We start from the raw sequence: 12,356 nt of genomic DNA on the forward strand, positions 1-12,356 counted from the left end.
GTTAAATCCTTCTGGTATTCTTTAGTGAGTCAAGTCTTGGTAATGGATACTTGGGCGTTTCTTTATGTAGAAAACTTAATAAATGGGCGTTTACCTCAGAATTTATGTTGCATAATGGGCAACACCCTTCTGTTGTCGGAATATGAGCAATTTGTATGAATTTTAATTCGTATTATGATGGATTGCTGCAACATTTGTCATTCGCATTCCGCATGTGATTTGCGACTTTTTTATGACATGATATAGATATAAAAAGGGAGATGATAGTGTGTGAGAGAATTGGGGCATTCCGAGAATCGAACTCGGGACCTCTCGCACCCGAAGCGAGAATCATACCACTAGACCAAATGCCCGGTCGTTTTGTGTGTTTTATTTCACATTATTAAAATAAAACTGATTATTTATAGATAAATGTCATCCACACCTCGTATTACTTGCGATATTGACTAAAATTCATGCTGCTTGCTGATTTTGAATAAAAAATTCGAATATAATTAAATATCATAATCCATTCGATGGATCTTCATTTGCTTAAACAGAAAAAAAAAGAGGAAACAAATTACAATATAAGATTTTTGCAGTCTCATGATCTCCGAGCAATCTTGCAAGAAATCAATGCAGGTTTAAGATGCAAAGCACAGAAAAAACAAAATTTAAACAGACTTCTATTCAATGGGATCAGCAACACACCAAATCATCCCCCTCCCAAAATGGTCCCAAAATGGAAGGGTCCACACAGGTTCAAGCCTCTGCCAATATTCCCAAGTGACTAAACAGAAGCAGCAGCGGTTAGCAAGAATCTGTTTCCACCAACAAACTACTTGATCAATAATCAAGGATCACGCTGATTTACAGATATTGATTCAATTATATACATATTTTTCATATCTCAATGTTACATGGTACAACAGAAAAATAATCTTCATGTTTGGCTGATCGTCTTTGGGTCGCATTCTCCCTTATCTTGATGAGTCATATGTTCTTTCAAGACATGTGCAGCAAAGATTAAGAGATCCACCATCTCAAATCCAGCAGCAGAAACAAAGTCAACTTTCTCAAGACCAGGATAGGACCCACCATCATTTATCTCACCGTGTGATCCATCTGTTTCTGCAGACCAGCTGAGGGGAAGAGAGCTGCCGAGGGCAATCTTCACTAGTCTTGATTCGGCGATTGTTTTATCCAGAGAGTCATAGCAGTTCATGCGTTCGGCTTTATCTCCAGTTGAATCTTTAACCTGCACGACAGAATTCAGGCAGGGAAGCAAATTCAATTAGAGGTTATATGATAGCAAAGACAGTATGAGCTCATAGCTACCATGCTAGAAAAGCTCATCATTTAGTCTGTCTACTAGTTTATCTAAGAATAGTGTAGGAGCAGGAGGACCAAGAATTCTAATAAGGAAGAGCAAGTTAGATGCAATTAAAGAAAAATTCCATGTTAAATTTGAGAAAATTTTCATTTGAACCAATGTACAAATTCCAAATTTACCAGTTTTGGTACAAGCCTCAGGAGGAGTGTTGTCTCGAATTCGAAATTAGCTGAAGTAGGTTATGACTGGTTGTGGCTATTTACTCATTACTTCATAGATAGACATAACAACGCATTTGTTCACTCGCCCATCTCACAAAAAAAGTTAAAGGCCAACTTTCATCTTTGAGGTTTAACAAAGACAACAAAATTGCAAAATATCATCACCTTCAAAAGTGATTTTCGAAGTCTCCGCACGGAAGAAAGCAGATGCTCCATACTTTCCAAGCTCTCCTTAAATGTTGCATTTTCAATTTTCATCCTGCATATTAAGCGGGCTAAGAACATAACAAAGACAATATCGTATCACTTCGTTTTTTTTCTTACCCCATGGAGACATGAGAAAATGGCAAGGCCTATAACAAATCCCAATCACATATGCAACAACTAAACATTTCTGAGATGTGGTGTGCTGAAAATGTAAAAGAAAAGGATAACATGGACTCGATACTCATGATAAATTTTAACGTGCCTCGCAAAATCCATTTGAAAATTGGGCTTTTCATAATTCAGACATGCTTCAGCATCATTTCCTTCTGAAGTTCCAACCCAGCGGCTGAGATAATTTCTCTTCAGGAAATTTTTAAGTTTCCCATCTTTCTCCAGCTTTTGTTCACCGATCTCACTCAAATGCTTTCCTTGTATAACATCCCGACTGATCTTTCTGCAGGAAATTTTCCAAGATTGGTACAAATAAGAAACAGAAACTATGGTGGGAAAAACTCGAGTGACGAGAGTACAGGACAATAAAGACAACGAGAAGTAAAGCACAGAGTTGAGAAATTCAAATCAAGATAACAACAAATGGTTTGGAGGAAAGGGAGAAGCGAGCCTTTTAACCATTCAAGAAAATGTAGTCCACTACATCATGCCAAGCCTTAAAGGCAAGCAACCCAGTTTCAGTGAAACAAATTTTTTAACATTCCAATTCAAGCGAGGGCAATTCCGTAGAACTAAAAACAGCACTGTATTTACAATTACCTCCACACAACACCATCATCAATTTTATAGGATAGTTCATGAAAAGTCAAAGAGTATTTAAAATTTCTATTTAAGACCAACAGTTCCGTCAATCACAGCAACAAAAGTAGTAAACCAAAAAATTGAGATTAAAATGTAGAAAAGGTAAAACTGGAAGTGCGAGGTTTGAGTAAGAAATAACTATAGGCAATGCCGACTAATAATGATAGAAAGCTTTGCACAAAGTTGATGGCTCCAAGTATCATTGAAAAGCTTGTCAAGGACACTTAAAACACAAAACTCGCAGTTCTTCATATCAGGAAACGCAGGGAAAGACTTGATCAAAATAAAATACAGTGGAGGAGATGATATAATCTATAAAGAAACTTTATATGGTAAATAAGGAAAACCAAGAGATGACAACGAAAAAACTGGGCAGAAATCGGGACATCCCTCATGCTATCTTACATGTATTCTTCAGATTATAAGCTATTCAGCATCACATAGGGGTATCTTCATAACGAAACAAAAAGGAGAACATACTCTTGCAGTACATATTTTTCCTGCTTCAACTGTGCCAACTCCATCAGAGCTTTTACCTTTTCATTTGTAACCTAAAGTAACAAAAGATAATCATACTACTTATAACAGGCAGAATATTATCTGGGAAGACCATTTTACAAGGTGCTAAAAAACGTTATGGTTACAAGCTATGCAGATGCTAAATGCCTAAATCTAGAGAGAGAGAGAAGAAGACAACCTGCAATAAATTTCTCCGAAGCTCCTCTATCTTTTTTTGTAGACCTGCATTCACGTTTCTCTCCAGTAGGTGTCTTTCGTCTTGTTGTGATAAAAGTAACAATGCTTCAACCTGAAAAACAAGAAAAAATATCAACACATGTATGATCTTAAAATGTAAAAATAAAGGGATTTTCTAGCAAACCTTCTCTTGCAATGCCTGAGCAAGGGCCCTGGAGGTATCACAGGTTCCAGAAGCATTTGGAATTTGCAGGTCGGGATTAAGACTCTGAAAAAAAATGTGGAGAACGGAAAGTTTGATTGATGTCTTTTGAAAAAAGAAACCATTTCTCGCATCGAATGATAAAACAATAGAAACAGAAATTTGGCTATGAGAGACACCTCATCAAAGTAGAGAAAAAGAAGGAAGAAAAATTGCAGGAGATAATTCACGCAATGACAAGAACTGAGGTATGAGTCAACACAAGGTAATACAATCAGGACAAACCTTAGTACTAGATATGCGATCGGAGTCAGTATTGATATGAACATCTCTGCATTCGCTCCCACTTAATTCCATATCTTGTATAGGAGAAGATTTCAGATTTTGTTCACCACTAAGCTCAATCTCCCTCACCTTCTCAACCACCATATCACTGATTGATTTTAGCTCCGTACGCCACTCATCTAGTAAATTCGTAATACTAATTTTGTACTGAGAATAGAAAGAAATTAATGCTGATATCTGCTTCCTCATCTTCTCTTCCGAAAGACTCTGCGCGATTAGCACCAAACTAATGCAACCCAGGAATAATGTTTCATATATCTAGAATAAAAGATACTAACTTTACTTTTCTGCAATTCTTTAAATTTCTTCTTTAAACAGGATTCGATTTCCAGCCCCTGATTAGAGTTGACATAAGGATGATCAACAAAGAAGTATCCGTATTATGCACAACAAAAATGAAACAGAACAAAACACATAGAAGCATACCACGTGAAGCTTGTTTTGTAGATTATCCACACCTTTCTTCAGAACGCCAATTTCTGATTCCAGAGAGCTCTGTCTGAAGAAAAGTTAATCAAGTTGCTGACAGTAATCAAAGGAAGTTTTTTGAATTCTTCTATGCTGAACTACGAACCAAAGGAAGTTTCATCGCCAAAAAAAAAAAACTGAACGTGGTCATATATAAACAAAGATGCCAACATTTTATGTCAAAAACAGTAAAATTTTGTCATATTAAGAACCCCTAATAAGACATCAATAAAAAAGTACCCAGCTAAAACCATCGAAATGACACAAAGAATGCCAAGAAAGAAGAGGGAGGACAGCTACCATAGTACACAAACAAGAAGGATCTTTATAAAAACAACAGTATCTCCAATCAGGTAAAAGCATAAATTGTAGGATTCAGACAATGGGCAAATCAATTTTTGGATACTCAAGTAAAACAATCTCATAACTTACAATGTAACTAGAGGTTGAAGTTTCTTCATCATTTTCAAACCTCCACATTTCACCTGAATCGCTTAAAAGGCAGTCACATTTTTCTTCCAAGCTCGTATCAACTATGTTTTCAAGGTATCCTGTCTGATACTGTAAAATTTATCAACGACCTACAATCAAAAAATGATCAACTGTAAAATTTATCAATGACCTGCAATCAAAAAATGATCCTTAACATGAAGAACAGACAAATTACATGTTCAAACATGATCGTGATTTTTATTTTCAGCAGCTAGTCGATAATAAGTCTTCACCCAAAAAATTCTAAACGAAATTATTTACATGTCAGTGCAATTTAGGTGCAATTGTTCAGTGTAAATTTCATATCTATTATTTAAACAAGTTTTCGACTACATGCATTGCTTGTGCATAGTATACTACATAAATAATAAGGGAGGTGTATTCATTCTAGACTTTTTAAGACTTTTATGGAGTTTAAAAATATAGAGGTATCCAATCCAGATTTTTATATACTCTATATAGATTTAATGCAATTCAAAATAGATTTTGAAAGAGTTTTAAAAGGTCGTGATGTATTCATAGATTTTCAAGGATTCTTGTGAAATTATTTATGTACAAATCTTGAAGCCTTATGTAAAATTACAGAAAATCTAAAATTTTCTTCCACCATTCTAAAGATTTTGATGGACTTTCTTTTTTGAAAAATGCACCCTCTCTCTTCTATCACAAGATGTCTCTAGGGTTCTTCACTCATCGTCAGAAAAGTTCTATCTCAAAAAAGTTCTTCTATTTAAAAAAGTATGATTGGTCATTCTTGAATCATTATATAGTATATTGCCAATATTTATGTGTAAAGAGATGAATTGTTGCTTTTTTCTTGAATCATTATGATGATTGTATTTCAGAAATTTTCTTTCGTTTCATAAAAACGATGAAAGCTCACATATATGCGTATATATGTGTAAAAAGGGTTGTGGTAATAGTTTGATGGTCCTTATTCACAACTATATAGTGTCTCTGTGTTTGCTTCAATGTGTGTGGGAAGATAACGTCATTCTTAGCTGTTGTTGGGCCAATTCCTCTCTTTTCTTCATGTGTTCTTTTGTTATTTCTGCAAAAAATACCCTCAGGAACAAAAGCCTAGAGGCCCATGGCCACACGTTTTTATCGTACAAATTTCATAATGATAGCTTGTAATTGTCACAATAATGACTGTATCTACTTGCTTTCCGGTTGTTACTTTGTGAAGCACTCGTAGATTCACCGATACCTTTATTTATAGTCGTTAGAATGATTGTGTCTAGATTGTTTTGTAGTTGTTGAAATTATTTCAATTTGATGTCTTAATATTGCAATAGTACAGACATTAAACATTATGCTTTGAATATGATTCCTTTCATTCATTAGGCCTCAAGCTTGTTACCTTAACAAACGATGTTGTTTTTAATATTGGTTGTCTGTTTGGAGGTTTAGAGATAGTTAAGAAATCACATACACGGTGTCTTGGTGGTTGCAAATCGATAGCATGTGAGTTTAGTAGAAAAATCATTATAAAGTTAAATATTTTTCTATAAATTTCAATTTCAAAACATGATTGATCTAAACTTAAGTTGTTTTAAATAGTTATTATAGAAGTAGAAGAGTTAGGAGTAGGGTTTTTTCCTTCTCGACTGTGAACTTTTTTATTTTCTTGCAAGTATTCATTATTTTTCTGTTTCAACGTATATACTATGAAGGTAGGATGCTTTTTTATACATGTTGGCTGACGCATTTTGAATGTTCTAACATGTTTGACAAAATTTAAAGATCCTTGTATATATTTTATATTAAAGATTATATGAGATTCATTTCATATTTGTTATATATGAAAAGTTAATATAATTGTTGAGATAGTTAACTTATACTTTTTCTTAAAAAACTATAAATGGTAAAGATTCACAAGAAAAATATAATTTTTGGACGATTGAGGAGGGCAATAAATTATTAAAACTCATGGTCGATACTGCCATGCGAGGATGTCGTGATAAGAATGAGATTTGACAAAATAACAGTGGAAAAAAAATATAATTCATGCTCTTAATGCAAAACTAGGGTGTGAAAAGACTTTCGCACGATATCAAAGTCGTTTGAAGTGGTTTAAATAACGATACAATAACTATTCTAAACTTACACGTCATAGTTTTGGGTTTGGATGGGATTATGAGACAAAGAAATTCTAGGCTAATGATGAAGCATAGGGTGAATATTTTAAGGTAAGAATCTTCTAATTAGAATAATAAAATGTATATTTTTCAATTAAAATTAGAATTAGTTTTAACACTCGTTATTTTTTGTTCTTTAACAGACTCATCCTAAACATGAACATTATTGGACCATCACTTTTGAAGATTACGAAGATTTGAGAATTGTAGTTGAGAATGGAACTGTCACCGGAAAATACTCAATTGGATTAGGAGATGACACTGATGCGAGAACATTTGAGATAGAACAAAAAAAGGGTACTAGTTTGATTACGATAGTGGTGAATTCATGCAAAATGACGGGTGAGAATCTTCATATCAGACTCCACTTCCTGAGGTCTCCACTTCTCCATTACCTTCTCAACCAATTAGTTCAAAGGTTCCACCAGCCACTAGAAAACGAGATATTATCGAGTTTGAAATAAAATCGAGCACATCAAAGAATCCTGACCCAGATATTATGCATAGGCTCCCTCACAACATTGAGAAGGTAGCTTCTAAGATTGAATCAATTGGCATTGTAGATGATAATTGTTGGGATGCTATTAAGGAAGTCCCAAACTTGGAAAATCGTACTCGGTACAAGGTGCTTGACTTGTTTAATACTAGAGTAAAGAAGATGGCTTTTCTGAAATGACAATCGAATAGCGTTTCGAATGAATAGACTATAAGTTGAATGAATGAGTGACTTTTGGGGGCATAAATTAGTGATAAACACTGTGTTAAAATTTTTACTCATATTTTTTTGAATTGTTTTTTAATTATTGAACTAGTCGCGAATTTCAACTTTTGGATTATTTTTATTCTACAATTACCCGGTTTTTTTATTGAACAGATTTTGTTTTGGTCATACATATGATTTTTTTTCATGAATTCATAGAGTTTTTTTATTTTCATTACTTGTTTTATGTCAGATGATTAATTTAAATGTCAAATATCAATATGTACAACGTAGATAAACAAATGGAAGAAGAAGAACTGTGTGAAGAATTACATGAAACCTTTGAGTATTTGTTGATCCAAATTTTTTAGATCCTATATGTGCTACATGAGCACATAATTAACATTCATAGCAAACGTGTGTCCATTGTCCCTTAACTAGGCGATCAATAACTACAAGTGGATACGATTATATTCATCGAATATTAAAAGAGAATCCAACAAACTTTCGAGAAATTTATCGAACGTACCCCAATGTTTTGTTTTAAAATTAAGCAACATTCTTATAAAAAGAACACCCTTACGAGACATAGATACATTTGTGTTGAAAGAAATGCTTGCCATGTTTTTACTTATCGTTGGACAAAACACTCGATATTGTTTGATTTGTAAAACATTTGGTCGATCACAATACAATACTAGTAAAACTTCAACAAGGTGTGGAAAGCATTAAAAAGCATTGCGGTAGATATGATGGCCAAACCTGGATCTGTAGTGCCAGAAATAATAAGAGATATTACAAGATTTTACTCTTACTTTAGGTAAGTAATGAAATTCTTCTATTATTATCATTGTTGTTTTTGTCGTTGAAATTATTGTTATTCATGTTGTTGCAGGATTACATTGGAGCTATTCATGGCACTCATATTCCAGCAACGGTGTTTGCATGTGATAATAACCGTAATCACCACGGAGTAATTTTTCAAAATGTTTTGGCAGCTTGTAACTTTGATTTAGAATTCATTAACATACTCAGCGGATGAGAGGGATTTGCGCATGATTCACTAGTGTTGACAGATGCTTTATCAAGAAATAATGTGCTTAAAGTGCCACAAGGTATATATCTTTTTCCAATATATTATGTGATTGTTTATATTTTTGTAGTTTTCAAAGATTATATATATTATTCATTAGTTAATTAATTCAACAGATATGGTTTGATAGGTAAATACAGATATCTAAATTCTCGGCTCCTTTTTCGAAATGTACGTCAATTATCGGCTCTTTTCGAAATGTACGTTATCATCTTCAAAAATTCACAGGACAAGGTTGTCATCCGGAAGATCCTAAAGAGTTGTTCAATCTTCGTCATGCTATTGAGCGGACATTTGATATATTTAAATCACAAATCAAAATATTCAAGATAACTCCTCCATTTCTATATAAGACCCAAACAGAGCTTTACACAATTTTCTTCGAAATGAGTGTCGATGTGATGAATCTTCAATTGAACTAGATAATGAAGCTCAATTGTTTTCATCAGCACAAGTTTATGAAGATGACAACTTTAATAAGTAATTTGATACTCAAGAATGAGCAAATGCTAATGCATGGAGAGATACCATAGCCAATGAAACATGGATCGATGTTAATCAAATTGTCAATAATGATTAGATTTTTCATAAAAGACTAATCATTATTTTGATTGTTCATTTAACTAAAAAAGTTTATGAACTTATAAAAATATAGTTCATTAATATGCTGAATTGACAAGAAGAATTGAAATTTTGATTTCAATTAATTGAATAATTCATTTGTCGTTTCTCAAAAATTAAATTGATTTAACTTTTAAGCAAGTAAAATTCATTTACATTAATAAACAAACAAATAATTTAAATTGAAGATGTTATCTATGTCTAAATACTATTTCAAATAATTAATAAAAAGTAAATCATAATTAAAAATTACAAAATTCTATGAAAAAATTTACAAAATTCTACAAAAATCTTGAAGAAAAAGTCTATAAGAGTCTATGAAATTTGTTTTACAATTCTATGAAATTTTATAAAAGTTCATAAAAATCCATCAACTCAACAAAAGTCATTCATTTTAAAAAGTCACTAAAAATATAGAATGAATACACCCCAAGAGAATTAAAGACAAAAAACATGTAACTAAAAGAAGTTCAAGCGAAGAAATTAAGAATTTTGATGTATTTATTTTAACTTTAATCAGAAACATAGTTAAAATATTATCAAAACTATCTCATCATGGAATATACCAAAATAGAAATCACATAAATATTAATTTGCAAGCAATAGAAAATTACAGAAAAAGTGGTAATTTGAAAGTCCTGTTAGCTACCATATATAAAATATAGCAACAAAGTTTGAAAATAAAAAAAATTAGTAATAAGATTAAAGAAGGAAAAAATATCAATTGAAACAACCCGTTTTTCTCGAAAAATAAAACCCCTTTAATTTTGAAAGATTTTTTTATTTTTTTTGCATGTCAAAGGAGGGGGAAGTTTTCTTATAGGGAAGAGTATGATTCAGAATTTGGACTAATACCTTTTGGAAAATCACATGTTGAGTTTTTTGCTTTTCTACATCAATTTGGAGGGTGGTGACTAGTTTCTTTTCTTCAAGAAGTTCAGAGGTCAATTCTTCTATCCTGTATTGTCAGAGAAGGACATAGCTTTAATCTACTGCACCAGCAAAAAAATATTTTTATTCTATGTTAAATTGAATAGATTGCAGTATACCAGATAAAACAAAGTTAAAGAAATTACAAGCAGGAAAGTTATGCATGGATTTTTAGTTCTACTACACAGTTTAGAATGACTTTGAAAAAAGATAATTCCATAAATACCTTTTCTGAGATTTGTTCAGCTCATGTGGCATGAGCTCCTCTCTCTCCTTAGCTTTCTCAGCCTGTTAACAGCAATAAATCAACACCAACAGGTTTACGTAACTGGGCATTCAAATTTATTTAAGCCAAACAAGAGTAAAAGAAGAAGAACCACCAATTTCACCATATAATTTGCTCTCGGAGGTGGTTACGTTGCACCTCCCCTCCCAGTATTTAAATGTTGAACCAACGGTAATAGAAAATAAATCAAGCACAGAAAATGGGCAAGTGAAATAGAAGGCGGGGGTGGGAAGAGAAGAAAGGGAATATGTAAAAAAATCAATAAATAACCTCCAAAATTGCATTATCTCTCTCAGCAAAAGCAGAAGCAACACAAGCCTGGAAAAATTTAAGCTGTTTCTCGGCTTCAATATTCTGGGGAAATGCGAAAAAAAGAAAAGAAAAGAAAAAAATCTGAGTAAAAAACAGACATCTAATCAGTGCTTAATCCTAGACTTTCATAAATTTTTGTTAGTTTCATCAGCAACCATATTTGGCATGAATGAAATGCATTGAAGAGGCAGTACTGATTACCAGTAAGGTGACTTTTCAATTAAGTGAAAGCAAGAATTTTTACAGCTACTCTAAATGAGAGAGAGATAGAGAAAGAGACCTTTAAGACTTCGGCACTGTGTAAATCTGCCAATTGGCTCTGAGAACACCACGCTTGTCAGATTGGAATTCAATAAAAGATTAACTACTGATCAGTGTGAGTGACACTAGATAAATTGCAGCAGATCTCACTTTAATGCGATAAGCCTCTGATATCTCCTCTTGTAGATTCTGATTTTCTCTTGTGCAAACAGCCAACTTTGCTTTCAAGTTTTCAATCTCCTGCTCCAACCCAGCCGTCCTAGTGTGAGACAGTTACAGATTCTATCATTTACAATTTAAAAAACAGAATAATACATTCTCCAGGCTTCCCATCCAAGGGACCAAAACACATACTGATGGGAGAGGACTAGTAATAGGATATCAGCCTCAAATAAAAAAGTAGTCTACCTCTGAAAATGCATTCGAGTTGCCACTCCCAGATAACCAGGTCCAGCTTGCTGCATACACAACTGTTCAACATCTTTATGAAGCTCAATCGCGTTCTGTCAGAAGGATCGGCTACATTTCAGATCAGTGACAAGGACTTAACCTATTCAAAACTTAAAGCCACAATAAAGCAAATACCAAGGTCCAAGAATTTAGAACGCCTCAGCAATATCACTACTCTAGTATTCTTAACATTTACAGAAAACAAGAGTCAAATGAATCATGCATTATATTTCCCAAATCTTGTTCTTCGATTATTTAAATAGATAAGTAGAATTTAGAAATTCATTTTGAGAAAGAAACTCCTTACTCATAAACAAATCCTCCGATATGAGTAGAAGATTGACATTTGTTTTTGAGAAAGAAACTATCATTCAACTTCCCTTGGTTCAATTACACTGCAATCTACTTTGTGAACTCAAATTTAATCACAAAAAAAGTGTTTAATGCAGTTTAGAGTATATAATGTCACAAGATTTGTCCACACAATAACATAACGAAGTCAATTTCCAGAAAATATCAGAAACATAATCAATCACGCCAGGAAATTGAGAAACTAATTCAGCAGGCTTTCCGAAAACACAAAGAACATCGGAAGCAGATAAAAGGTAAGAGTCCTCAATCTAAAGAACCACACAGGTATGCATACATACCCTTCTCCAACTGTTCAATGCGAGCGATCAACGATTCGTTGCTTGTTGAATTTTGATCCATATCTAAAATGCAAAAACAAACGCCATTACGTATCTAAATATATAATACATAAATACGAATACCGTGTAGTTCACCACAAAAGAATTTGGATATAA

The 12,356-nt window shown here is 33.2% G+C and overlaps 1 non-coding gene and 1 pseudogene across 1 annotated transcript; both read right to left on the bottom strand.

The window, feature by feature from the left end:
- Positions 1-281: 281 nt before the first annotated feature.
- On the bottom strand, positions 282-353 carry TRNAP-CGG (transfer RNA proline (anticodon CGG)). Its single transcript has one exon. It is a non-coding gene; the product is annotated as a tRNA-Pro (tRNA).
- A 296-nt stretch (positions 354-649) lies between these two features.
- Positions 650-11,631, bottom strand: LOC142518613 (uncharacterized; annotated as a pseudogene).
- Between the last annotated feature and the right edge of the window lie 725 nt (positions 11,632-12,356).

Source organism: Primulina tabacum, chromosome 11 (assembly GCF_025594145.1).
Source record: "Primulina tabacum isolate GXHZ01 chromosome 11, ASM2559414v2, whole genome shotgun sequence".
NCBI classification, from domain to species: domain Eukaryota; kingdom Viridiplantae; phylum Streptophyta; class Magnoliopsida; order Lamiales; family Gesneriaceae; genus Primulina; species Primulina tabacum.